The sequence below is a fragment of the Bactrocera latifrons genome, unplaced genomic scaffold (genome assembly GCF_001853355.1).
Source record: "Bactrocera latifrons isolate USDA-ARS-PBARC rearing strain unplaced genomic scaffold, ASM185335v1 scaffold_1466, whole genome shotgun sequence".
In the NCBI taxonomy this organism is placed as follows: domain Eukaryota; kingdom Metazoa; phylum Arthropoda; class Insecta; order Diptera; family Tephritidae; genus Bactrocera; species Bactrocera latifrons.
In genome coordinates this window covers 17,479-23,607 of record NW_017534926.1, presented here as the reverse complement: position 1 = coordinate 23,607, position 6,129 = coordinate 17,479, and the positions used below count along the sequence as shown (strand labels likewise).

At 32.6% G+C, this 6,129-nt stretch overlaps 1 pseudogene; it reads left to right on the top strand.

Annotated features, from left to right (window-relative positions):
• The first annotated feature begins 1,395 nt into the window (after positions 1–1,395).
• LOC108965718 lies at positions 1,396–2,247 on the top strand (annotated as a pseudogene).
• Positions 2,248–6,129: the final 3,882 nt, after the last annotated feature.

The following is a 6,129-nucleotide window of genomic DNA, read 5'->3' as shown; positions in this document are numbered from 1 at the left end:
TAGAATAGTAGCTGTGTGGAGGCTATCATTAACTTGCACGCATAATTACATACGTGAATATGTGCGACCGCTTGGTCTTTTAACATTTTATCAAAACTTTTAAAGGCATGCAAATAAATATGTAGGTATATAAATATTTACATACGTATATGTATATCTTATCAAACCKACATTAATTAAATAATTAGGTATAATACAAATATGATTTTATTATATATTTCCAAAGATTTAATGAATTCATCATGAAATTGTTAAATTTGTACGTACATATGTATGTACATGCTTTTGTTTTTTATATAAAATATAACATATGTATGTATGTATATAAATTATATACAGAGTCGGTTGCGCATTGTAAAAATGCGAATCTGTAAGCGTACATTCCCTAACATCGGAAATAGCATCAGTTGCCTGATTTAACACTGAAAATGCTCAATTCTGCTATTTTCATTCYCCTGATGTTAAGTGGTGAAACACGCTAATAATTTTCTGTGGTGAAACACGCTCATCCAAAACAGCAAAAATCCCCAAATTGAAATATCCCTAAATTTTTGACATCGTGAACCTTCTCTATAAATATACGTTCTCTGAAGTTCGTGGATGATAGGTACGAGAAGGTACGAGGAACTTTTATGGAAGTTGATATACAGAGCGAACGAATATGGTATTTATCCCATTTCGCGGTTTATAATGTAAATAAAGGCAATAAGCCAAGATTGGTGTCTGATGCAGCCGCGACAGTAGATAATATTTCTTTGAACCCTATGCTTATGAAAGGTCCCGATAGTTATCAACCGAAACCATTGCAGTCAATTTTATTCAAATTTCGTGAAGGGAAAATAACTATTTGTGGTGATATAAGAGAGATGTTCCATCGCTTAAACATACGAAAAAAGATGTAAAGTCACAACGTTTTTTAATGCTTGAAGGGGATACCATGAGGCAGTCTGATGTGTATGTCATGAAAGCAATGATTTTTGGGTCTGCCTGCTCTCCATGCTCTGCGCAATTCGTGAAAAATTTAAATGCATTAAAATTTCAGAATGACCATCCGAGGGCAGCCGATGCAATCATTAATCGCCATTATGTGGATAGTTTTACCACCGTTGATGAAGGTGGTGGGGTGTCATAAAGCCATAGGACATAAAGCCATAATGCCTTTATGTCTCAATTCAAACGAACATAAAGCCATAATTTTGACATGACCTTAAGTCTCATATCAATTTTAGTGGAATGGTGTTTTGCGTTACAAATGCTTTATTTCATTTAATTTTTAGGCTCAAAACATTTTGTAAAAGGAAAAATTAAAAGTTTGCCACTATAATTATCCCTTTTACAGAATGTCTACTTCTGTAAAATAAAATATAGAGAGCAATATACACACGCTTTAAGATTATGGCTGACTTCCTAAACGTATTTTGCTTTGTATTCGAACAAAGTAGCACATTCCCAAACGCAGTTGCACAAACTTTGACAATGTATGGTATTTCTAATGGCAACCCTGCCCAATAAATGCGCAGAAAAAAACAATCGGCGCATCACTAACATTGTTTATGCATTTCTTCAATACAATGGCGACCGAAGAAGAGAGGTAAGCAAATTTTTAAATTATTTACTTTTTTACAATACTACAAGTTGGAATCTCATTTTTATAGCAATAAAAAGTGGACGCACGAGCGCAAAAGCCTTTTACTCTCAATAAAGTTGTATATGGAGCCAGATTTTCAATCGAAAAGGAAAAAGCGTGTGGTTTTGTGGCAGGCGGTGTTGCAGAAAATGAAGGACACCGGCTTAACATTTCCCTTCTAGCGTGATGTCATTACGCGGATATTCCTCAACTTCATGGTGACCTACAAGCGCATCAAAAAGAGGAACAACACCTCAGGTGAAGCTGCGACGGCGTGGGAATATTTCGACGCACTAGACAATGTGTATGTAATAGTAATCTAGACTCTTCAATGTATTCAACTTTTAGTTCTTTAACGAACGAAAATGCAGAGTCAGCAGATTCCTCGTTCAGTGAGAAGATTGGTGCCGCTCCACCAAGAAAACGCTCTCGAAATGTTTCAGACCTTTTGCAAAACGAATTTACATATGAGAAGGAGTTATTGGATGACCTGCTAAAATGTAAGAAAAAAAAATTGAAATAGAAACACAAAAACGCTCTTCTATCACTTAATAAGTAAGTACATAGCATTTGTACCTTAAACCGGTCTCAATTTTTTAGTGTTTATACATACATAATATTAACAAATAAAATAACTGTGTTCATTTAATGAATTAAAATAATTTAATACAAAAATGTAATTGAATGATAATAATTTATTTAATAAAAAAGATTTGTTTAATACAAATAGTTTATTTAGTGGAAATAATTTATTTAGCTAAGCTGACAACAAATTAGTTAACCTTTCTCTTTTCGCTCTTGCTTCGCTTCATTGGTTTCTATTAGCTGAAAGCGTATTGATCTCGGTGAAAGGCACGTTTTCAATAATCACCCCGTCGGGAGTTCCTTCGTGTTCCAATATATAGTTATGAAGTACGAAACAAGACATAATAATATTCTTTGCCAATTTGATATCGTGAACTTCTAAAAAATTTACTATTCTGAACTTCTTTTTTAGCACAAATGCTTGTTCGACACAGACTCTTAGTCGAAATGCAATAATTTGCTTCTGCGCATATATAGTTTGTATGCATTGAATAAAGTCTCTGTAACAAGCTGCTCTAATTGGAAAGTTTCCATATTCTCATATAGAGACACTTCTTCAACGAACCTCGGGAACGTCCAGTAGATAGCTTACTCCATAAAGGTTCGAGCATACAGTGTAATTTCTGGAAAATATATTAATAATAATATAACTCTAAGAACGAAGTAAAATTTCTTACCTCGAAAGTTGAGATTTGCATTCGGAAATTACTATAAAACACGTCATTTGGCATCCCATTTATGGTTTCCAAATATTTTTTATTTTTAGGTAAGGTCCTTGGCACTTTTTTCTGCGCAAATAATGCAGCCAGTCTTTCACGCTTTCGTAAAATTATTTTCGATATTTGCAATGAATTTGTTGTTTGACCATCAAATAAATTCAAAATTTCTTCTATAAAAATATTTTGTTTGGCCATTTTTACGCATTAGGGATGTACCTAAACGCAAAAGTGTTGCAAAGTTTATTTATACAAAGTTTAGCCCAAGCCCCAAAGTATCAAGTGTGTATATATACGGCATAAAATCATTGTTTCCAGACGTTTAGGAAGTCAGCCTATATAATTTTTTTTTATTATTGTTTTTGAAACTTAGCATAATTCTTATAAATGGAATTAACAACAAAAAGTAAAATAAAATTGTTCGTTTATGCGAATGTTAACAAAAACAAGGTAGTAATGTATTTAATGAAATTAATTATATATACCTTTTAAGAAAAAATAACAGAACATCCTTTATTATTATCCAACAAATTGGACATAACGTTTTATTTCCTTTTGATTTATTTGCTGATAGCAAGGCTGGCAAACCTTAAAATGCTTACATGGATTAAACACTAATTGCCTTTCCTTATCGCAGCAAATTACGCATAATAGACCTTCTTTATGATAATTATTGCTTTCTGTACAATTTTCTTCTATATTTTCTTCATTTTCGTTTTCAAACTCATCATCATCGGATGTATGGATTTCATTAATGTTGTTCTCTGCAATCATGCAGTTTTCAATTTTTGAAAACTGTCTGAGAGTTTCCATTAAAGACAATTTATTTTCATTTAGCAAGCGAATACGTTTGTAAATAAAAGTGTCACGTTGTTCATCAATACGTTTTCTCGGTTTACATAACGGAGCATTACCAGACATTGCTTTTAAATAATCCATAGATTTATTTGAATCGATATCTAGTAAAACGTCCAAAACCTTAAAAAAAATTTCCAGGTTTAGGAAGCTGCATACATCATTTAATGCGAAACGCTTCAGCAGAATTACTTGTTCGTACGGGTTGTTTATAAACTGTAAAGTTTACAGGTTGTTCCTAAAAATTATTAAATGGTAAAATATACAAATTCATTTTATAAATTTCAATAAAAAGATATAAATAGTCAATTACTTTTTACATCCACTGATGCTCAAAGTACTTTATAAAGGGTTTAAAGAAACCTTCTCGCGATTGTCCACTAATAAATTTTCCATCCATTGCTTCTTTTCTTAAAAGATGGTAAGATTCAGTAAAATGCGAAGGATTCAGCAATGGTAGGTATAAAAATTTTGAATATAAGCTTTTGGCTTGCTTATTTCTGTTTAAACGTGATATGAATCCCGTTATTTTAGATGCCTTCCTACGAAGGGCGTTGGTGTAATAATAATAATACCCAACGATTAYCCTCCTCCCGCCAACCGACGTGCGGGGCGCAATCCGCGAACGAGCAGAATTAGCCGAGTCATAAAAGGCAAGAGAGTTTTAAGCGATTTAAGATTAAAGTTTATAATTTTTAAATKKTACTTGTTAAGAGTAGATAAAATATTTTTTTTAATGGTAACGAGAGAATCTGTTAGATCAAATGTGCTGGAATGAGAACTGAAATCGTGACATATACGGCGGAATGATTCGTTTAACTCGAAATTTGTTCTAGAAAATTTTAAAAGTAAAGGTTTAAATTGCCTGGTAGAGAGAGCGGGAATGTTAAAATTAATATCAAACAAGAGAGATGGGCTACAGACTGACCCATTGATGAGTTTTACAAGAAATATTATACCAAGCATTTCCCTACCACTAGCGAGTGTAGGGAGATTTATAAGTTTTAAACGTTTAGTGTAAGGGGAAGATTTAAACTGAATCCCAATGCAAATGAAACCATGGAAGGTGTGTGAAGATTTAAATTGAGTTTGGGGTCCATAGTTACTCCCAAGTCAACAAAACTGCATACTTGCTCCAACCGAAAGTTTTGCATTACGTATGAAGTAGGGTCTACAGATCTACGTGAAAAGCCCATCGTTTTACATTTTTTAAGATTCAATTTCATGTCATTTCTATCACACCCAGAAACTAGGTTATTTAAGTCTGTTTGCAACTGACATCTTTCACTATTTGAGGTGAATGATTTAAAAAGTTTTACATCGTCAGCATATAATAAAATGCTTGAAAACTTAACAACAGATGATATGTCATTAATAAATAATAAGAACAGAATTGGACCAAGATGGCTACCTTGAGGAACACCTGAAGGAACATTGATTATATCGGAAAGAGTATCGTTAAATATGACTTGTTGAATTCTATTAATAAGATAAGAAGCAACCCATTTTAGAAATATGGGTTGAAAACCAAGAAGATCAAGTTTATTCAAAAAATTGAGTTTTTTCAAAAGCTTTACTAAAATCTGTGTATATAACATCAGTATTCTTATTCTCCCTAAAGCCCGTTGATACATGTGATACAAATTCAAGCAAATTAGTTATTGTGGATTTCCCTTTGCGAAAACCGTGCTGAGAACAAGAAATTAGTGGAGAGATCCGGAAGGTTATGTCGTCTGTTATAATTGCTTCAAAAAGTTTAGGTATTGCAGACAACTTTGCTATTCCCCTATAGTTTTCAATAGATGACCTAAATCCACTCTTATGCAAAGGAATTATAAATGACTTTTTCGAGGGTATGATTGTTCTAATATATTTAACTGATAAAAGACGTCTGCTTCGGAAATGGTAGGTGCATTAATGACAGAAATCGGACATAGCTTGTGCTGATTCGGAACATTTTTTGGAGATTTTGGAGAGTAATTGGACCTAAGGAATTCAGCGAACATATTAGAAATGGTGTGATTGTCACTGGACATACTAGACTTATATTTCATAGTATTCGGAAAATTAGAAATCCTGCGTTTGGAGTTGCGAAACCATAGAACAATTTTGGATTACGTATAATATTATTTTTGACTTTATTTATATAATTATTATAACATATTTTGTTAAGTTTAGCAAATTGCCGGCGCAATTTAGAATATTTTGAATAGTCAGCAACTAAACCAGTTTTTTTTTTAAGTTTAAAAGCACGAGATTTCCTATTTTTTAATTTACAGAATTCTTTCGAAAACCACTTCGGAACATATTTTTCGAATAAGTTTAAAATAGTTTCATTAAAGTGGG